The following is a 21,842-nucleotide window of genomic DNA, read 5'->3' as shown; positions in this document are numbered from 1 at the left end:
ATTTTACAGATGAGAAGACTGAGGCATAGGCTAGTTAAGTAGCTGCTGTAAGGACAGGAGTTCGGTGCCCAGCTAACTGGTTCCAGATGCTCGACGTGTAACACACACGGCTCTCCGAGGCACCCCCCACGCTGCCCGATAAGCATCTCCCCCGACACACTTCAGCCCCAAGCGCCCAAGGATGAGAAGCAAACCACAGCCTGACACAAAAATGCAACCTCAGCTCCACACACGCCACGTCCAGGGCCTCGGCTTTCTGGTCACTGATACCACATTATATGAAACGGGCTCATCGACGCGGGGGCACCCGCACTTGACGACGTGACCGTGATAAATTCCTCATTACGTTTCACGATTTCAAAGAACGCTCAGAGCTACAGGGCCAACCGACCAGCAGCGCGACCCTGTCAGGGAAATCGGGTCAGAGGCCATTTGATAAGAGAGGAAACCGAGGCCCGGAGAGGTCGAATGACTTGCCCAAGAGCATGCAGTGATTTACTGCAGAGCCAGCCCGGGAGCAGGTCCCCGACCCCCGCGACCCCCGCACGTGGACCTCCGCAGAGCTCGGGACCACCCAGGTCTCCCCCGGCCCCAGTGCCAGGCCGAGGATGCGGGGCTTGGCCCGCGGTCCCCCGGGATCAGATTTCCCTGAATCTCCCAAAGGAGCCTCCAGGACTAGTGGGCCCGGAAATGGCCCTCGCAGAGCGAGCTGCACAGCTGAGCTCCCCGGGGGCGAGGGGGGCGGGCGGGCTGCAGACGCTGGCACGGCCCCGCGGGTTCTCCGCCAGCAATTAGTGCTGGGGAAGGGTGCCAGCCTGGCAGGCTGGTTCCCCACCCCGTGCTCACCGCACGCACACGCACACCCACCCCAAGACCCCCCAGGGGCAGCGCAGCGAGCACACGCGGGGTGCAATCTGGTCACCACTGCTTTCAAACAACAGGACAGCAGGATCCACCCGCCCGGTCCTGCTCTGCCCCCGGGTTTCACCCCAGCGCAGTCACCAACCAGCCCTCCTCGCTGACGCCCACGCACCCCCTCTGCGAGCTCCCCAGAAGCTGCTTTCCGGTGAAGACACGCACGCCCTGACGGTGGCAAGTCAGACCTGAATTGTCAGGCCCCAGAGAAAATCACGCAGGCTTTGGACATGTCCTCAGCTGAGACCCTTCGTCAAGTACCCTCGGAATCCGGGTGGCGGGGCCGCGGCCTTGGTCCTGCAGAGGGGAAGCTACCTGCGTAGGTGCGCTTCTCGGAGCGTCGGCCCCACCCACCTGCAAGGGACCCTGCTCATGGTGCCGCCCAGGCTCTGCTCCCCGAGCCCAGCAGGCAGGTGGGAATGGACCTGAGAACTGAAGTGGCCTCCTCGCGTCCCTACCCCGCCACAGTCCCGGAGAGCTGGAAGGAGGCCACCGGAGCAGGGACCCCGGAGGCTCCGTGCCTGGGGCTGTAAGATCTGCGAAACCCCTCAAAGAATAAGCAGTATTTATGCTTATGAGACTTTTCTTTATTAAGAGGATTCTCAGAGGGGGCACATGAACTCCAGAGGAGGAGCAGAGGCCCCCCCGCGGCCGCCTCCCGCCTGGCCTCGAAGCTGCTCCGGGAGCACCGGTCCGGGGGCTGTGCCGGGCCCCTGTGCCGAGGCCACCCACCCGCCAGGCGGCCCGCGGGCCCCACGGAGGACGGGCACAGCGAGCCCACCAGCGGGAGCAGAGGGAGCCAGCTGCTCGTCTCGGAAAACCTCGAAGATCCTCTAAGCCACCTAGTGTCCAGAGCTGAGCTCCGGCCGCTGCTCCGTCCCTGCCGCTCAGCAGAGCGGACAACGCGGGGGGCCCACGGGAGCAGGACGAGGCCCCCTGCAGGAACCCGAGACCGGGGGCAGGGGCCGAGCCTGTGGGCAGACAGGGCCCAGGAGAGAGCAAAGGTCCTGTGGCCCCTCCTCCCCACCCCAACCGAGGCAGGGCTTGCCCGGTGAAGATGCTTCCCTCGCCCTGCCCTGCGCCCCCGCGGGTCGCCCTCTCCTGGGAGCCCCAGTGCCATCCCACACGCCGCCCGGCTGGGCATCTCCGGGCCCCCCGCTCCGGCCCCCAGGCCTCCTGCAGAGCCTCCGAGCCCTGGACTGCCGGCCCCCCTTTCCTCCGTGTCCTCAAGACTCCTCTCACCTTGAGAAGTGTTAGGATTACCCAGCATTTACACTCAACGCTCTTCTTTATTCCTTAAGGCTTATTAAGAATGATAATGAGTTCCAAAGGAGCCACACGTCTCTCTCTCTCTCTCTCTCTCTCTCTCTTCTCTATCCTTCCCTCTCTCCCCACCCCCTCCTTTGCTCTCTTTCTCTACGTGTCTTTTCCACCAAAGACACACAGGACAAATCCAGACCAAAAGGAAAAAAAAAAAATCCCAACAATATGGAACCAGGGTACTTAAGGATTTATATTCAATAAATCCCTCTCTCTTCCTCCTTCTCCCTAGTTATTCTCAATTATTCAGATTTAAAAAAAAAAAACCCAAGTCCCCTTGTCTTCCCCACCCTCCAGGCCACCCCCCACCCCGCTGGACTTTGAGCAGGGGGCCCGGCGGGCCTGCAGAACCTCGTTAACCGGCGGCTCTTAAACGGTTGATTAATTTTTGCAGAATTTATGACGGGCTTTGGGTCCCCCCCGACCGCCACCCCCTGACCCACTCGGTGGCCTCCGCACCACAGCAACTCCACTGGTGAACTTGAGGGGGGCAGAGCGGGGGCGCCCCCTCCCCGGGGGCTTCCTGCGGCCCAGCGCCAGGCGGAAGCCACGCGGGTGCCAAAGGCCAGGCAGGAGCCGCTCGAGGAACCGTGTGGCACCCGCGGGGGGCGGCCGGGCAGCCGGGAACCGGGGCTCAACTCGTGGCTCTATGGGGTCTGATTCCAAAATCAGGAGGCCACGAGCAAACGGGCAGCGAGCGCCGGAGCCCGGGGTGGGGGGGTGGGGGCGGCAAAGGGTGCCAAGCTCGCGCCCACCGAGCCACGCCACGCGTCCCAGCACGGGGACCGGCCTTATCGGTCTGCCGGGCTGCCCTTCAGAGAAGGGGAAGAACAGATCCTAATGAAATTACAGTTTTTAAAATGTCTATAAATTAAATCTCCCCCCTCCCTCCCCCTCCCTCCCTCCTCCCTCCCTCCCTCTCTCCCTCTCTCTCTGCATCTCCCCCTGAGCTCCCTCCTTTACAAGGCTTGTTTGCCTCTCCCTGGTTCCCTGTGCTCATGTCTGCTTTTCTGATATAGACATCAAGAGGTTACGGGCTCAATTACAACTCCACTGGAGTCTCAGCACCAGACTCGCCCGGCCTTCTCTTCTCCTCTTCAGAAACCAGATACCAAAGAAATCCTCTTCGGCTTTATATTTTTATTTTTAATGCCAAAAGCCTCAAGATTCATTCAGTTGACTCATGGTCCTTTTTTCAAATGGGGGGCGGGAGGGAGGACGACGATCCTTTTTAATTGTGTCCGGGTATAAATATAATAGAAATGCTTTTCTCTTTATCTCATTCCCCTTTCTTAAGGACACACACAGAACCTCAGCAATACGTGGAATTTCAACAAGAGGGGGGACAGTATAAGTGTGCTTAATTAATGCACATCTGTCCGGGAGGAGGGGGCAGGAGAGTTGCTGCAGGGTATCCGGTTGGACATCCAGCGTATTTCAAAAGTTAAGCAGTGACATCATAAGACTTCTCATTAGCAAAAAGTCCATTTGAAAAGGGTGGGACATACATGGTGATTTTTTTTTTTCCAAAGGAAAACATTTCTTCCACCTTCCACAACACTGTCACTTGATACAGGACAGAGATAGGCCGTCTATATGATTTTACATCCACAAAAAGCCACTCCCCCCACCAAAGAAGTGAAAAAAATCCAAGTCCTAGTCACTCATCATAGTCGATTCCTGAGAAGCAGAAGCCAGTTTCGAACTGTGGGTCTAAGGGGAAAAAAAAACAAACAACACCTCTGCCATAATTCTGGAAATATTAACCAGAGGGGATTCCAAAAGGTACTTTTCCAGGAAAAAACACTTGAAGACAAAGGCTGGAGAAAGCTGAAGCTCAAGGTGAATCAAAAAAGAAAAACTTTGTCTTTCCAATTAAGTAGACTAGGAAAAAGAAAAGGGGGGGGGGACACATTACTACCAACTCATTAATTCTTTCCTGTAAACAATTTAATTAAATTCTGCTAAATACAGGAGAAATACTCATTTTGGAGTGCTCTCCCCCCCCACACACCTCAAAAGCAAATTCCTGCAGGTTACTCCCCCCCCATGCCAACACTTCCCCTGCTGCACAACCTTCAAATGGATTTCCAACCCAGGCGTGGATTGCTCTGCTCACGGCTGCCAGCATGACAGCCTCATATGTCTGAAAGCTGACACTTCAGCTTTTAAAAGAAATGGGGGAAAATAAGCTGTTGACTTCTTGGTTAAAGTATTTTCTTGTTCTAACTCATGTTCTTATGTCACTGGGCTAAAAAAAAAGAGAGAGAGAGAGAGAGAGAAGGGAGAAGAGAGAGATATGACTTTCCTTGAATGATCTGTTTAACCTAAGCCAGAGGAAAAAAAAGAAAGTCATTAATTACTTATGTGAGCTATTGCTTCAGAAAGACAATAAACCTGCCCGGTCGCCATGGATATGACATATTTGCTCTGAAAACAACACAATAATTAGCAAAGGGGAAAGATACAAGGAGAATATGCAAACTCCTGAGTTTAAAGCCACAGTGCTCTTTTCTCCCGTAAGCCTGTTCTGTTTGCAATCCAAATCAAACAAATTTTAAAAATATAGCAAAGGGGGAAAGATCAGAAATGGCTCCTCTCTCCTCTGAGCTGAGAAGCAAGAACCACTCCACCCCCTTCCCAAAATAAAATAATGTAAAAGAGAACCAGGATGGCATGGGGGGGGGGGGAGAGTCAAGTATTGACTCTGTTTTATTTCCTATATCAGGGGTGGAGTCAGGTTTGTTTTTGCTTCTTTCCTTTTTTTTTTTTTTTTTTTTTAAGTGTACTCTTATTTAAGCTTTGGACCTTCTGGCCAGATATAAATTTATTTATGAAAGCCAAATGCCCTGTGTGTGCCTCACCCCTCCCCAAAGTAAATGGAAATGTGAAGGGGTGGAGGTGGGGGATCCTACTTGAAAAAGCAAAACAGTATACTCAGAAAGCATCGGCTCTACAGAGGGACATCCACTCCCCCACCGCCAAGAAAATGGAACCCAGGCCTTACTTTAAAATTAAAAATGCATTAAATGGTTTTACCTACAACTTAGTCCCAGAGGATCATTAGGAAATGCAATCGCTTTGTATCATATCTGTCAACGTGATAAATATCTGAGTTCGGAGTAGGTTTGCAATTTTTCAGAGTGTCACAAACCAAGATAATTTTTTTTTTCTGCCTTACTTTCTTAATTCACTGTACCCACCGCCTCCAAGTCCGGAGTCTACAGAAAAAGAACTGAGAAGACGACAGGAGGATCAAAGGAGAAAAAGTTGATGTGCTCTCATACATGGGACAGAGGTTCCTGATAATCCCCCCCCACAAAAAAAAAAAGTGGGAAAATTAGGCCTGTCAAATATTTGGGCTTTTTTTTTTTTAATTTCTTTAAGTACTCCATTAACTTTGAGTAAGAACTTTCCCCCTCTTCCCAGAGGCTAATTTTCCAAAAACAGATGGTCAGGATCTAGAAGAGAAGCAAATATACCTCAACCCCCACAGGCAGGGAAATCTAACTTTGAACTTCTTTTTAAATTAAAAAAAAAGGGGGGGCAGATAAACTATTAATAAGTATGAAAAATTAGCTGAGCTACAAGTTTTGTTTTTCTTATTAAAAAAAATTCAACACAAGGGGAGCAGATATAAAGGAGAGATTCACATTTGACTTTCTATTTTTTTTTTTTTTTGGACAATAGTTGGGTTTTTTTTTGTTGTTTTAGATTGGACTCTTTGATCTTGAAAGAATTTTGCTCTTATACGATGGGGAAGAAGGGGGTGGTGGTGAAATGATCTGTTTTAAATGATGATGCAACTTGGAGATCAAAGCGCCCGCTCTCTCCTAGCCATAATAAGCTGTACTTGCCACAAAGCGCGAGTCTCCGGGCTCCTCTCCCTCGTAAGAAGGAAATAAAGTGCACACGGAGACTCCGGGAAAGACGCGAAGTCTCTGCAAGGTGCAAAGTCTAAAAAACAAAAATCAGAAAGGCCCGGGGAGAGAGGGAGAGGCGCTGCCCCTTTAAACGTTTTAGTGCATATGGAGTTTGATTTCTGAAAGAGATCAGTTTAACATCTCCATAGAAACCAGCAACAGATTATCATCAACAGAATAAATAACTAGTCTAATAAATTAAACAGGAGGCATAAGATCGCTGGAAACCTGATTACTGAAGTTCAACAATATTCCCCATAAACTCTCGTTGCCCGCCTGGAAGGTGGCGAACCAGACGGGGGCGGGGGCCTGCGCGGCTCGCGGGGTCCCGGGAGGGCCGGTGGGCGCCCAGGCGGGGACGGGACGAGCCCCCCGGCCGGCCGCGCGCAGGCCCCGGGAGCCGGGCAGGGCCGCGCCGGGGAGGGCGCGCGGGGGCGCGCGGGGGCGCAGGGGCGCGCGGAGGGCGCGGGGGCGCGGGGGGCGCGCGGAGGGCGCGGGGCGCACCTGGGGCCGCCCGCGAGCCGCTCGCCCCGGGCTCCGCGCTCGGGCTCCGCGCCGCCCAGCGCCCCCTCTGGGCACGCGGAGCGCAGCCCCCGGAGCCGGCGACCCCCCTCGCCACGCCCGGCGCAGCTGCTCCTGCTCAGCCCGGACAGCTCCCTTCAGGACGGCGCGTGTGTGCGTCCGCGTGTGCATGTGTGTGTGCGCGTGTGCCCGCGTGCGCGCATGTGTGTGTCCACGTGCGCGCGCGTGTGTGCGCGTGTGCCCGCGCGAGTGTGCATGTGCGCGTGTGTGTGCCCGCGCGTGTGCGTGTGCGTGTGCGCGCCCGGGGGCGGGGGGCGCCGACCACCCTGCGGTCCGCTCTCCAGCCGCTCGCGCGCTCTTACCGCGCGCGGTGCCAGCTCCGAGCCGTCCTCAATTCGCCAACTTTGCCGCCCGACTCCCCTCGGCCTCGCCCCTCGCCGCCCCCAGCTCTCCGGGCGTCCGCGGGGTCGGAGTCGCGGGCCCACCGCACACTGGGGGGGGGCGTGCCCCGGACCCGCGGGGGCAGCCGGGCGCGGCCCCCTCCGGGGCCCCCGTGATCCAGCTGGGCTGGGGGAGCCCCGGGCTGGTCCCAGGCGTGTTTCCGCTGCTTCCCCGGCGGACAGTCATGCACCCGCACCCGCACCCGCACACGCACCCGCACCCGCACCCGCACCCGCCGCGCCGGGGCCGCTCCCCAAGCCGAGGCCCGGTCCCGGGAACTTGCGGAGCAGCCGAGGCGGCCCCCTGCGCCCTCCTGGGCCCCCCTAACTCCGGACCCGGGTCGGGGACGACTTGGAGCAAGAATCCGCGCCCACCCCCTAGAGAAAGATCTATTATTATGATCTTAATCTACGCCCCCAAAGTGTCCCTCCCGCCGTGATTGACGGCGCATACACCTGTTCCCTCGCCAGGAGCTCCCGGCGCTGGGGACCGACGCCCGCCCGAGCGCTCCGCCGCGCCCCGGCCCGCGCCCCCCGCGCCCCCGCCCGGCCCGCGCCCCCCGCGCCCCGCGCCCCCGCGCCCCGCGCCCCGCGCCCTCCCCTCCCAGGCCCCGCTCCCCGGCCCGCCCGCTCCCGGCCGCGCTGGCTTCGGGGAGACAGAAAGAACAGAAAGCAAAACTTCCTGGCGGCCGACGGCCATCAGCTGCACATTCTGCAAATGCCACCGAGTAAAAATAAACCGGCCGCCGCTCCGCCCGGCCGGCTCACCCGGGGCGCACGACTCGGCCCCTGCCCCGCGGGCTGCGGGAGCGACCGGCCCGGCCCCACCGCCGCGCGCCCCCGGAGCCCCGCTCGTGCGCCGGCCGCCACGCGCCCCGCGGCCCCCGAGGTCGGGCGCAGGTGGCCGGGGGTCGCGGCCCCGCTGCCCTCGCTGCCCCCGCGCCCCGCGCCTCCGCGCGCTGCCTCCTCCCCGCCTGCGCCCCGCGCGGCCCCGGCCTCGAGGCCCCGCAGCCCACCCGGGGGGCCCCCGCCCCGCCGAGCCCCGCGGCGCGCACCGGCTCCGCCCGCCCGCCCGCCGCCGCCCCGCGGCCCGCATCCCCGGGCGCAACTTCTCCCGCAGCGCGCGGCGCCGCCGCAACTCCCCGAACTTTTCCCCGGCCCCGGGCGGGCTCCGGCGCACAGGCGCGCGGCCCCACCGCCGCCCCGGCCCCGAGCCCGCCCGCCGCGGCCCTGCGCCCCGGAGCCGCGGGTGGGGGTGGGGCGGGGTGGGGTGGGGGGCGGGGAGCGCCGCTCGCCGCGCCCGGAGCAGCGCACTTGAGACAAACTTCGCAGGCGGAGATGGAGAAGGGGCGCCGCTCCCCGGGCCGAGCAGCCCCGCGCCGCCCTGTCCCGCCCGGAGGCAGCCCCGCGCCCCGCGCCTGGGCGGACGCTCCTACCTCTGCCGGCAGCACCCACAGCCTGGCGCGGGGCGCGGGAGCCGGCTGCCCACCCGTTCCCCCGGGCAAAGTCTTGCAAAGTCACCCCGGCCCCTCGCCCCTGCCCCCTTCTCCGCCCCGGCGGGCGGGCGCACGCACCCCTGCAGCAGGGGGTGGGCGCGCGCGGAGGGGGCCGGAGCGAGCCCCCGGGGCCGGCGAGCACCTGCCCCCCCAGGCTGCAGCGCGGGGGGCGCCCCCACCCTGTGTGCGAAGTGCTGCGCTCGCGCCGGGCGCCTCCCCCCGCCCCTGGGCTGGGCGAGCGACCCCCGGGCGGCAGGCGCCCCGCGCCCCCCGCGCCCCCGCGCCCCCGCGCCCCCGCGCCCCCCGCCGCCCGCGCCGCCGAGAGGGGAGGCAGCCCGGCGCGCGGCAGGCAGGCAGGCAGGGAGGCTGCTGGCTCGCCCGCTCCCCGCTCCCCGCTCCCCGCTCCGCGCTCCGCGCTCCCCGCTCGCCCGCTCCCCGCTCGCCCGCTCCGCGCTGCAGGCGAAGCCCGGGGTGGGGGCCGCGCGGGTCGGGGGGCGCGGCGGGGGCGCGCCCGGGGGGCCCCGGGGGCGGGGGCGCGCGGGGCCCGCGGCGGAGGCAGCGCCGAGTCTCTTACCTGCACTTGGGGCGGCTTTGGGTGACTTTCCAAGTCCGGGGGAAAAATGTGTGTGTGTTTGGGATGGAGCGCCGCGGGCGCGCATGCGCTGCCCAAAGTTGCCGGATCCCGGATTTTTCGCTCCCAGTCTCCGCTCTCGCCCGCTGTGATTATGGAATTCTCCGCGGCCGGGCGGGCGAGCGGGCGGCACGCAAAACCCGGGCCGGATCGCGGGCCCGGGCCGCGCTCCGCCCTCGCGCCCCCGGACCTGCGCTCCGGCTTCCCCGCACCCCCCGCCGGGCCGAGCTGGGCCGGGGCGCGCGGCGGGGCCCGCGCGGGAGCCTCGGCCCCGCGGCAGCTCCCAGGCCCCGGGCACAGCGGGGCGAGGCGGGGGGAGCACGGGGCAGGGCCGGGAGCGGGTTACTTTTCACCTGTTCTGATCCCCGACAGCCGGTCTGCTTCCCGCTTTCCCACTGAAGACCCAGCTCTTTTCTGCAAGTTAGAATGTTGGGATCGTCGAAGCCAGAGGAACGTGCTGTTCTCACCGTGTGATATCTTACTCGTTGCAAGGGAGTCCTTCATCCAGCCCATTGTGCAAGAAATAAACCCTTAAGTGAGCGAGATGGAAGATAGGCCGTGAAGAATGAACCTGGGAGGGTGGGGGGGGGGGTGAAGGCAATGAGCATTAAAACAAATGAATAATGTTATTTCAGAGAGTGAAAGGAGCCGTGAAGAAAATAAGGCAATAGGGTAACGCGTTTTGGGAGAGCTAATTTATCCCTCCCAGGTGACAGAGAAAGGCCTCTCCTTCAGAGAAGGCGGGGGACATTGGAACTGCCCTAGAGGAGCCCCCCCCATCATCGGTCCCTTTGTCCCCGCTGCCCGTGTCCCAGGTGACCTGGAGGTCAGCTGCTGTCCTGGCGCGGTGGCTCTGGTCCTGCCTTTCCCTGCCAGGCCACCCCTGTCCCAGGACTGAGCTAGTCGCTGTACCTGTTTTTCCTTCTCTAACAAGGACGTGACGGAAATAACGTCAGACGGGGAGAGAAACGGGTAAACACTCGGATGGCAAGAGGAGTGAAAAATTGACCGCAGTAAGTCAGCGAAGCAGCTAAATGATGGGGCGCATGAACGAATACAAAAAGTATGACCCACAGTTTGGAGAAGTGTTCAACCGGATGCAGCGAACGGAGAGGAAACGCCATGGGCTGGGAGACGTTGTGGGCTAGCCGACTTTGGGATGTAATCAGCAAGGTTTGGGCAAAGCTTCTCCAGACCAGAAGTTTCCAGAAGCCCTGGATGGTAATTGGCCAAGACAGACATCCACTGGGATGCATTCCATGCCCTGCCTTAAGCTGGAAGCTAATTGGTAAATGCATAGAGACTGGGGACTCCGAGGCCCGCTGGCCCTGAGGTGGCCAGGATTTGCCCTGTCCCCTCATAGAGCCTCCAGATTCAAGGGAAAAGGCCGGGCCGCCCCTCATCCTGCAGCCGCTGAGTGATCTCTACCTGTTACACTAGCTGAGAAAATAAAACAACTCAAGGATACAGCTTGTCTCCTTACCGCCTGGAATGGGTCCGAGAATCCCACGTTTGGGATTTGTCGGCACAGGATAGCCAGATTTGGGGGTGAGACACACCTCTCAGGTTCAGAGACTTTTCTCCCGGCTTCATCCCCGTAACTAACAGGAAGCAGCAACGCATCCATAACTAACAGTCCTCCCGGAGCACTGACCCATTGCTCTCCATCACCACCCCGCACCCTCAAATCAGGTCCAAGTCCTCAGTTCCAGGAGTCGGCTTGCTGGCCTATTGTGCATGAGACCCTTGTGACTCAGCAGAACACACGGCCCTAAAGATCCGAAGCCCAATCCTGCCATTCTGCAGAAGGAGAAACTGAGGCACGGTGAGGGTAATGACCTGAGGAGCAGGGAGGGAGGTTTTCTAGCTTTTGATGTGAGGTCGATTCCACTCCCGGGGCTGTATAAAGAAGTGGCTCACAGCTTGTGCTTTGGGGTCAGACCCCAGCTACTCACCAGCGGGGTGACCTTGAGTAAGGCATTTGACCCCTCTGTGCCTCAGTTGCCTCAACCGTAAAATGGGGATAATAAGAGAACTACTGCCTGGGCTTGTCGAGAGGCTAAAATGAGTTAATGTAGGGAAAGTGCCTGAGCCAAGCGAGTGATCGATAAATGCCAGTAATTGTCATTGCTCCTTGGGACATCCGGTGCTCCCTCTACTTCTCATTTCTTCCTGTCCTCTCTCCCTTGCTTCCTCCCCTCTGTCCTTTCCTTCCTCCGGGACATGCCGCCGGAGGAGTCCCGCACACAGGCGTCCTTCAGCAGGAGCGGGGAAGACACAAAGGAGCCGGCCGGTCCCTTCCCGCCTTGCCCTGGAAGGCTCTGCCCCTGCAGCCGCATCCCCAGCACCAAACTTTCATGAAGACATTTGTTCTTCCCTCCATTTTTCCTCCGACATTTCCGATCCTCCCATCGTCCAGGGAGCCCTTCTGTCTCCTCTGGAGGAAACTCCGGGGCGGGGGGCTGGAAACAGGGGCAAGATGGGGCAAGCGGCGAGGACTTTGGGGTGAGGTGAACAGGGGTGCTTCCTCTGCCTTTCCCAATCCCCACTCCCCCAACTCAAACAAAAATTGTGTTCTATTTTTATTCTCTTTAAAGATTTTATTTACTTATTTGAGAGAGCGGTGGGTGCAGCGGGGCGGGGGGTGACAGAGGGAGAGGGAGAAGGAGATGCCCCCGCTGAGCGGGGGGCCTCACGGGGCTGGGGGCTCGGGGCTCTGACCTGAGCCGGGGACAGATGCTTCACCGACTGAGCCATCCAGGCGCCCAAAATGTTGTGGTTGCCAAAACTTGTGTTGCAAACAGAGCAAAGGGCTGGGAGAGAACCGCAGGCCCGAGAAGGAGCCCACGGCTCCGAGCCTCTCGCCGTCTTGCCCCCACCCCCGCGCCCCTTGCCCACGCGAAAGTTACACGCTCTTTTCCTCACTTGCTTCATTTTATCGCTTCCTAAGCTTTCCTTAGAATAAAACACAAACGCCTGTCCCCGCTCAGCAAGACCCGGCGCTGGACCTCCGGCAGTCACACTGTCCCGACACACTGGCCTCTTGTCCTGGACGAAGCCCGTCCTTCCTCGGGGCCTCTGCCCGGAAGGCCCACGGCACCCACTTCCCCGCGGCCCTCGGTCCGAGGCTCTCCCGAACTCTCCAGCCTTCTCTCTCCCGCTACCCTGTTGCACTGTTTACAATGATTTTGCTTATTCACTTGTTTCCACGCTTCCTGTCCAGGTGCCCTTGCTAGAACAGGAGCTCCTTGGGGGCAGGGACTCTGTCCTGTGTCCCCTCGCGTCCTGAGCACCCTCACGGGGCCTGGCCCTGGCCGACCTTCACCCCCTGGGAGTCAGGCACCGAATCAAGAGAGGCCTTGTGGCCCCGTCTCCAAGGGGCCTGTGCTGCAAGGGAAGGGCTGCCGAGTTCCCGGACAAGGTTTGGGGGAAGCAGGGGGAGCTGCACAACCCAGGAGTTCTGGGGAGTCGCCGGGTTAACCCTGGGGGCTTTGCCGAGTTTCCGCACTGCTTGACGTTAGGCCGGGGGGACAGTGGGGACCCACAGCTGGTTCTGGCGGACTGTGGCCCCACGAGGAGCCTCCGGAGGCAGGGGGGAGGCAGGACGAGCCATCTGTGTGGCCCTGGTGGGGCGGTGTCGTCTCCTTAGACCCTCGGGACCACTGTGGTGAGGGGGATAGGGTATCTGCCCATTACACAGAGGAGGGAAGCAACGCTGAGTGACCTCCAAGGGGGGCCGGCCGCCTGAACCACGCTCTTCACGCTTGGGCCAGACGTGACACAGGCATTCTTCCTCTGAGCTCCCAGAGCTGAGATCTGAATGTTGGGAGACGAGGGGAGGAGAAGGAGCACAGACCCGTCCTTTAACCGTCAGTTGTATCTCGATGTTGTAAAAGACGAGAAAAAGGAACCAAAGAGATCACAGGACCGAGCACCAGATTTTGTATGTATGCAGTAAGCACTCAATAAGTGCTGGCAAAGAATGATGGCTTTTAAATGAACAAACTATCAACCATGCGCTCCGCCTCCCTTTCTCCTAATCGGCTACTGGCCTTGACCTCCGTGGGCGAGGTCGGTTCCCGGGTCCTGGGCCTGGCCTGGTGCTGGCATCACAGTAGGTGCTCAGTAGATGCTTAGTGACTGAATAATTAAACAAACGCCCGAGATAAGTGATTATGGTGATTACTGGGCAAGTTGTAATTAAAAAAAAAAAAAAAGCTGAGTGCATTTCTTTTATTTACGAACGCCTCTCTCGGGAGTCCTGGAAGGGAGGATGGGAGCGGCGCCCCGTCCCCAGAGCCAGGCCTGATCCTCAATCCCATCAAGATGCTGAACCTGACAAACCCTTCGACCCCCAGAGTGTCCTCATCCTTTTTGCGAAGTACAAGGTCGTTGTTTCTGGCCCCTCATGGGGGACGCGTCTTCAGCGTAGGAAAGTCACAAAATACAGATAAACAGGAAGGAGAAAACCTGCGTCACCCGTCATCCCGCCCGCCACGAAGGATCACTGGTGATGTTCTGGTGAACTTCCTGCCAGTCTAGGGTTGTTTGTTATCTTTCGCTGGGTTTTGTTTTATAAACTCCGGACCAGGCCGAGCGTCGCAGTCGCCGTCGCCTCCGCTAGCACGTGCGTGCAGCACCGACACTTTCTCACGCCATCGGCTCTCCCCGCGTGCCGGGATTCTTGATGGCCGGGTGATGGGGTTTGTCCTGATTCGCTAGGAAAATTTTGGACGTCTGACTCATTTCCAGTACTTTCCCTTGTTATGAAGACCCCTAGTGAACATCCTGGTCCAGAAAGAATCGTGCGCCTCCTGGAAAGTGTCTACACCTGGAAGCTCTTGGTGCCCGCGGCCCCTCCCCGGGAAGGCTGTGCTCTGCTGTCCCGCGGCCGTGCGTCCCGGCAAGCGCTCCAGCCTCGGTATCCCCTCTCTCTCTCTCCCTTTTTTCTTAACCCCTGTTAATTAATTAATTAATTAATTAATTAATTAAATTATTTATTTATTTATTTTAATCCCTGTTAATTTAATGGGTGAAAAAGCCTGTGACCCTAGGAATGGGTCCTCAGCAGAGCCTTGCCGGCCACAGGCAGGGGCTGTCTCCAGGCCTGCGCGGCCCTGGGGCTCACAGCCTCACCCGGCTCCCGGCTCCCGGCTCCAGCGCGGGTCTGGGTCCTCACCCGCCTCATCCACCCATCTGTCCACTGATCCTTCAGGGGCTTCTCGGGCATCCCCCCAGTGCTGGGGGTGGAGGGGTGGGGTCTGTCTCAGTGTTTGAGCCTCGACAGAGATGAGCTCCGCTCCCTCCTACCTCTCGGCGCCCACACCTTCCAGAAGCCTCTCTCGACAGAAGAGCCTTGGGGATTTCTGTGCCATAAATACTATCTGTTTTCCAAGCTCAGGATCCATACTCTGTACCTGCTTTCCTTTTCCCTGCCTGGGCTCTCGCTCAGCTCCATGCAAGCCTCCTCTTCCTAGTTCGTTCTAGTTCACTCACTTTTTTGGGTGGGGAGGGGTGAATTTGTGTTTACTCCTGCCTGCTCAGGATGAGAATTGCAGGTGACTAATTCTTTCCCTTTTAGGAAACATTTTTCTGGTCCCGGGGTCTCCGATCTCCATGGCCCTTTTCAGTGTTAATACCCTCTGGACCATCTAACTTAAATTTCAGAAGAAAAGGGTAATTCACATTCGGTGCTAGCAGTTGAGGAAACACAGAGAAATGAAAATATAAATACAATGCAGGAAAAAAAAAAAAACAAAAAACACCCGCGATCAAAGAGTCCTGTGTTTGGGTGTGAATTGGATTCCAAAAAATTAGAAGAATGAGTTGAAATGAAACCCACCGGGCACCCTTTTGGGCCCCCAGTGGGCGGGCAATCGGGGGTGTGTGGCTGGGAGTGACGTTCGTGGCTCGCGGGGAGGCACGTGCCCGACTCCCTCTGCAGCGTGAGGTGCCCACATGCGTGGGCCCAGGGGGCCTTGAGGGAAGCTTTGGTCCTGGAGGACCTGGAGGCCTGGCTGCGCCTGTTTGCACACCGGAGGACCGGCAGCCGCCCAACGCAGAGAACCGACCAGGTGGAGGGCAGGGTGACGAGCTGACGTCACCTCTTACCCCAGGCTCCGCGGGGACAGCTGCCGCCTCCAGAGCCTGCCGGGGAGGGGCGGCCTGGCTCCGGGGCCCGACAGCCAGGGACCCCAGTGATGGAGAAGAGGAGGGCCCGCCCGTGCTCAGAGCCTCCGCCAGGCTCCCGGGGGAGCTCAGAGCCCCGGCCGCGCCCGGGGGAGCCCAGGGCTCTGGGGGCAGAGGCGGAGGGCTGCGAGGACCTGCTCCGAGACTGCGGAGGTGGCCGGGCTGCCCGACGGGCCCTCTGCAGGTGCCAGCACCGCCGCCGGGGGCTCGAGGGTGGGGCGCCGGGAGGCGAGGAAGGGCCCTTCTGCGGAGGAGGTGCCCTCGTGTCGCGCGGACGGGCGTGCCAGGTCGCTGCCGGGAGGGGAGGGCGCCCGCCGTGCCAGCCTGGCCCGGATGTGAGCAAGGCCCGCCCGCCTCTCCAGCCTCACCTCTCCAGTTCCCGGCTGTGCACCTGCACACCCTCTGCTCGGGCGCAGGGGGCGTGTAGGGACCCGCCAGGCCTTTGTCCAAGCTCTTCCTCCGCCCGGAAGGCCTCTGTCCCCTTTCTCGGCTTGTCTTCCGCCCTCTTGCCTGTCAAGACCACAGCAGATACCACCTCTTCCAGGGAGCCCTCCCCTGAGGTCTTCCTCCCCAAAACTGGCTCGGATGCTGCTATTCGGGCTCCCACAGCCCCCTTGCTTCCCCTGTCCTGGTGCTTAGCACACTGGTATAACTAACTTCCCGCAGCAGACTAGGTGTGTGCGTGGTTTTTAAATAAGGGGTGTATTGGGGCGTGGATTTCTGAGCCAGGTAAGTGGGTTCGAATCCCAGCTGCCACTGCGCGCTGGCAGCATGGCCTCGGGCAGGGCCTGGCCTCCCGCCGCTCGCAGCACCCGTCTGTGAAACGGCAACAGAACCAGCAGCTGCCTCCCAGCATCGTCAGAAGAATCACTGGAGACAATTCCTGCAGGGCCCTGAGCCTGGAATCCTGCACAGCGGCTGTCGTTTTACTCCCAGAATCTAGCAAAATGCTTAGAGAACGTCTGGCGAACGAGCGGCATCCCCGTGTGGATGGACACGTGTGTGGCTGTGCGGTATGTGCCGGGGCCGGTGGCGGGGGGAGCCAGCACTTAGGAGGCAGGTCCTGTATGGATATGTGTGTCCACTCTGAAGGGTAATGGGCTGGTTATTTATGGTCATGGCTCAAGAAAAAAAAAAAAGAGACAAACCAGTGTTCAGTAATGACAAAGTAATTACCTTTTTATTATTTTTTCAATAGGATTCAGAGGGAGTGAGGGCCTCGGCTGTGGCCAGAACAGCCCTGCTCTGAGCTACCCCCATTCCAACGCCGCCGAGCAGGGGAAAGGCTCGAGAGGCCTAAGTGGCTCCCCCAAACAGCGGGGGGCGGGGCCGGAGGCGGTGGCTGCCCAGACTACAGAAGAGGAGCTGCAGGCGCAGAGCGCTTCCAAGTTCGTGGAGTTGTCTGCACCCACGGGACCAGACTCTGAGCCCAGAACGTTTACTAGAGACCATTTCAGAGGAGGCAACGAGGCCAGAGAGACCGCACGCAGGTTCATGGCAGAGGGGGAGCAGAGCCCCGGTCCTCTGACCCCAGACCAGTGCTCCTTACCATTGACTCACCTGAAAGCAGGGCCTTCCGGGCTGCAGAGCCCTGCCTCAAATTTCTACCTGGAAGGGGTCTGACTTGCTAGAAGGTGATTTTATTCTGGGGTCCTTCAGGAGATTGTTGGAGACCCCAGAGGTTAAGTGAACTACACTGTGACGGGCTCACCTATCTGGTGATAAGCTGGTGGCCAGTGAGGGACCAAACCAGCCTTAGCCTCTATTCCTCCATCTATCACTCATCTGTCCATCCATCCATCATCCATCCACCCCTCCGTCCACCCATCCATGTATCCCTCCATCCTACCATCCATCCATCTATCATCCATCCATCCATCCCTCCATCCACTCATCCATATTTCCTTCCATCCGTCCATCCATCATCCATCCACCCCCCGTCCACCCATCCATTCACTCATCCCTCCATCCATCCATCTCTCCATCCATCCATCATCCACCTACCCTTCCGTCCACGCATCCATCTATCCCTCCATCCTTCCATCTCTCCATCCATCCATCCATCCATCCATCCACCCCTCCACCCACTCATCCATCTTTCCCTCCATCCATCCATCCATCATCCATCCACCCCTCTGTCCACCCATCCATTCACTCATCCCTCCATTCTTCCACCCCTCCATCCATCCATCATCCACCTACCCCTCCGTCCACCCATCCATCTATCCCTCCATCCTTCCATCTCTCCATCCATCCATCCACCCCTCTGTCCACTCATCCCTCCACCCCTCCACCCACCCATTCACCCCCCTCATCCACCCATCTGTCCACTCACTGATCCTTATATCTTACAAACATCGGGTGAGCGCCCCCATGTACCAGGAACCTTGCTAGAACCTGAGGGTCTGGGGATGCTGTGATGCACAAAACAAAATACCAGGAAAAGCCTGTGGAGAAAGCTCAGTGGCACAGGAGGCTTCTCCAAGACACCTGGAGGGTGATATGAGTGCATGAGGCGTGGCCTGTCAGGGAGTCAAGCCCCCAGCGTTCCAGGTCCAGCTGTGCCCCCAGTGTCCTGGGGGGTCTCGGATGCATCCCTCCATTCTCTCTTCCCTCCCTATGGTTTCCTCCTCTATCAATTGAGAGAGTTGGACTAGCTCAGGGGACAGCGGACGTGATACGGAGAGGACTCTTTGGGTGGGTAGGCTTTTCAGAGGGACAGTGTCCCCTCCAAGGGGGCAGGTGACAGGACGAGGACTGAGAGGGTGAAGAGCAGAAAATTCTGGGAGAATAGAGTCCATGAAGGGTGGAGCGTGTGCTCCAGCTCCACCCCTCTCCCTGGGTCTTCAAACCAGCGCTCTGCTCTTCTTGGCCTGCTGGTGGGTAGCCTGGGGCAGCACCTGGGCACAGGTAACCCAAGGACCGAGGACCAGGCCCTGTCCCTTTGTCCTTCCTGCCCCACCTCCCGCCCCTGCCTCCCCACAGCTGTGATAACCCACACGTAGCACTCTGCCCTCTGGAATTTATTTTAAGGCCTTGGCTGTTTATTTATTTTATTTAGAGATTTCTCGGTGCTTGGAGGGGAGGAAAATTCGAATGGGGTGATTATGAAATACTATTTCACCTCGCTGTTCATTCACAACAAACAAAGAGAAATGATTGGTGATTAAAAATGCATTCTCTCTGCTTGTTTTCTTTTGTTTTACCATTATGGAAATATTATAAATACTGAATACTAATCTGGACCTGCGGGGACCTCACAGACCTTCCGGAAACCGAGTCTCCTGCTCTTCCCCGGGGCAACCTCGTGCTGTCCTCCCCGGCACAGAACCGAGGCTCAACCGCGCCCCTGGGGTCCCGGCCGGAGGGCCTGGCGCTCGTCCTCGCCGCGGGTGTGAGTCTCCCCACTTCCTTGTCCGGGTTCCTGCTGAAGCAGACGGGGCCCAGGTGAGCGGCGCCGTGGGAGGCCGGCGCCCGACGCTCCTAGTCCAAAAGTCGCACCGCGGGGCTCTCCGGGCGGTCGGCGCCCGGCCCCACGCCCTGCCCCCCCCCCCCCGTGCGACCTTGAGCGCTGCTCCACCCCCCCGAGCTTCCGTGTCGCCCCCGTAGGTGGCCGTGGGGGTCCCCACTCGAGGACGGCGTCCCAGCTCCTCGCCGCGGGGCCTGGCGGACGGGAGGGCCCGAAATGTTGGTCCCTAGAGCGACGAACAGTCTTTACCCTTTGGGGCTCGGTTTCTCCCTCCGGGAGGTAAGGGAGCGGGCAGGGGACCCTCGCAGGCCCCCCGGCTCTGGTGGGCGAGGCCTCTGCCTCCGGGAGGGTGCGGGCTGGGGGGCCGTCCTCAGCCTCCCTGACCCTCGGCGGAGACTTGGGCTCCTTCCTGGGGCGCCCGCACCTGTGCCGAGGCCCCCGAACCACAGCCTGCTCCCCACGGCCGCTTTTCGAGCCGAGCCGGAAGCCCGGTGCTTCCCCATTTGTGTCAATCACAAACAAATAAATAAGAGCCAAAGGGCCGGAGCCGATTCCGAAGTGTTCACCAAGTCCAGATAAACAGCGAGTTCTGTGGCGTCCGCGTGCCTTTTATCTTTCACTTTATTTAACCAAATTAACTGCTCTCTGTGTCCCCTGCGTGTGAGTGTCTCTCTCTGTCATATAAAATACAATCACGCTTGCTTGCTACATGTTTCAGATACTTTATCATTAACATCAATTCCAGCCAAATTAGGAGTTTCTCCCAACATAATTGCCCTTCCCATTATCCAGCACTTTATTTTTTCAAAGCACTTTCCAACCATTAATTAGTTAACCCTTAGGACGCCCCAGAGCCGGCGCTCAATGTCACCCTCCCCGTCTCCCAGCCGGGAAGGGGGGCGGGGGTCAGGTGGTTTGTTGGAAGTCACCCTGGATGTGGGGGCTGGGGGCTCGGTGGGGCCCTGGGGATCCTCCCTGCAGCCTCGCAGCCTGTGGCTCATTGGCCGGGTCGGGGCCTGGGCCGCGGTGCAATCGGAGCTGCCAGGGCCGGGGGGGTCGGGGGGGGGGGCAGCACCTTCCAGTCCACGCAGTTGGTTCTATGACTCCTCCAGAGAGGGGAGCGGGGGGGCAGGTTGCCGGGCGGTGGCACATCCTCCGCTACGGGGCCCAGGCCACAGAGGAGAGGACACCCCGGAGTGCCCAGGCGGGGAAGTACCCGTGGCATTATGGTCGCGATCGCCCACAGCCAAAGTCGGGGGTGCAGACGGGGTCTCCCGGGCACCCGTGCCCAACAGGGCCGCGGCCCCCACGGGGTGCAGCTCCCTCCATCGCCCACCCTGAGTCCTGTCCCTGGTAGGTGCGCCCGCGGCCGTCAGGGCCCCGGCAGGTTGGCAGGTGGGCAGGTTCAGGTTTGGGGCAGATGTCCTGGGAAGGTTTGGAGGAGCCATCCCGGGAAAACAGAATGATTTACTTCCTGGACCGTGGTCTGTCCTGTGAGGATGAACCGTGCCTGCGGCTGCTGGGGACACACTGTCGAACCACCGATATTTTACATTTACGGCCTCTCCATCGTCCTAACTTCTTTAATGATTTTTTTTTTTTCCCTTAAAATACATGAGCTGGCTCCCGCAGGGACGGTGCAGAGCCTTCGGAGAGGCTGGCCAGGCTGCTCGTACCTCGGGGCCGGGAGTTCCCAGGCGCTTGTGTGGCTCTGCAGCCCCTTCCCTCCCTTGCAGGTAGGACCCCAGCACCCCTGGGCACCCGCCTCTGCCCCGCCCACTTGTCCTGTGCTCTGAGATGCGTGACACGGGGCTGCGGGGGGGCTGGCCCAGCGCGGGGCGGGGCTCGCCAGGCAGCAGAGCCCCCCGGACCTCGGACCCCCGGGCCGAATCCCAGGTCCGCGCCTTACTAGCGGTTTGACCTTGGGCAAGGTGACCTCCCAGCCTCCGCTTTGCGGCCAAGCAGGGCTGTTTGGGGGCCCGAGGAGATAAGGCCCGTGAGGCCTCGGGGATGGTGCAGGGGACCCGAGCCGTCCTGCCACTCGAGGAGCGGAGCGCGGGCGCCACCAGGCCCGGCCTGAGTCCACGCAGCGCGGCTCGTGAGCACCCCGTGTCTCAGCACCCTGCAGCCCCCAACATGGTCCCCCCACGAGGCCGTCCTGCAGGAGCCAGAGGCGTCCTGAGCCCGTCCCAGCGCCTGGCCCAGAGCAGCTGCTCCAGGTGAGGCAGGACCCGGCCTGGCCCTGGCTGGACCCTCCCTTCAGGCCGGGGCTTTCCCTTTTCTTCCCGTTCTTCCCTTAAACTTCCGGACTCCGCGCAGTAACAGGTGACTCCTGGAGGTAACATGAAAGCCGGGGGCGCTCTCCCCGCCGCCCCTGACCTTTACAGCTTCATTGAAAACAGGAGCCCACTCGTTACCCTCTGACCAACAGCTTCCTGCCCCACGCACCCACCCGCTCGCTTATTCACTCAGCAAACATTCGCCCCGTGCCCCGTGCGGCTGACCCAGGTTTGAATCTCAGCCGCGCCTCTTACCCGGTGAAGAACTGGGGCGAGAGACTGAAGCGCGGCTCCCGGGACTCGTCACCCGCGAGGGGGAGAAGGGGCGGAGGGCCCGGTGCTCAGCGCGATGCCGGGCACGCGGTGGGGCCTGCGGAGACGGCTCAGATGTTCACGGAGCGCGAAACCCGGTGTGAGGACCACGGCGGGTGCGGCTGCGTTTGCGTCTCAGCCGGTAAAGGCCTCCGTGGCGGACAGAGGCTTAGGCAGGACCGGCAGCCTGTTTCGGTCCCCAAATAGCACAGTCCCTGAGGTCGTGTGACCTGCTCTCCACGCGCGGAGCTCTCAGCCCCTGCGGGACCGAAAACCGAAGCTCAGAGAGGTTGTGCGGCTTCCTGCGGGTCAGGAGCGGGGCCAGGCGGCCAACCCAGAGCCCGGG

At 60.0% G+C, this 21,842-nt stretch overlaps 1 protein-coding gene and 1 long non-coding RNA gene across 3 annotated transcripts in view; one reads left to right on the top strand and one right to left on the bottom strand.

The window, feature by feature from the left end:
- The window catches only part of CASZ1 (castor zinc finger 1), a 140,964-nt gene extending 131,616 nt beyond the window's left edge, over positions 1-9,348 (bottom strand). Inside the window, exon 1 of the mRNA XM_072828423.1 lies at positions 9,191-9,348. The gene's annotated coding sequence lies outside the window, so the exon portion shown is untranslated. The remainder of the gene's footprint in view (positions 1-9,190) is intronic.
- Positions 9,349-15,228: 5,880 nt separating this feature from the next.
- Positions 15,229-18,622, top strand: LOC140633081 (uncharacterized). 2 transcript variants are annotated; one of them, XR_012030717.1, is made up of 3 exons: positions 15,229-15,620; positions 16,326-16,449; positions 16,635-18,622. It is a non-coding gene; the product is annotated as an uncharacterized lncRNA (long non-coding RNA). The 2 variants fall into 2 exon arrangements; XR_012030716.1 differs by lacking the exon at positions 15,229-15,620 and having other exon boundaries at positions 15,651-16,449.
- Positions 18,623-21,842: the final 3,220 nt, after the last annotated feature.

This window comes from Canis lupus, chromosome 5 (assembly GCF_048164855.1).
Source record: "Canis lupus baileyi chromosome 5, mCanLup2.hap1, whole genome shotgun sequence".
Classification (NCBI taxonomy): Eukaryota; Metazoa; Chordata; class Mammalia; order Carnivora; family Canidae; genus Canis; species Canis lupus.
This window is presented reverse-complemented; position numbering and strand designations above follow the sequence as displayed.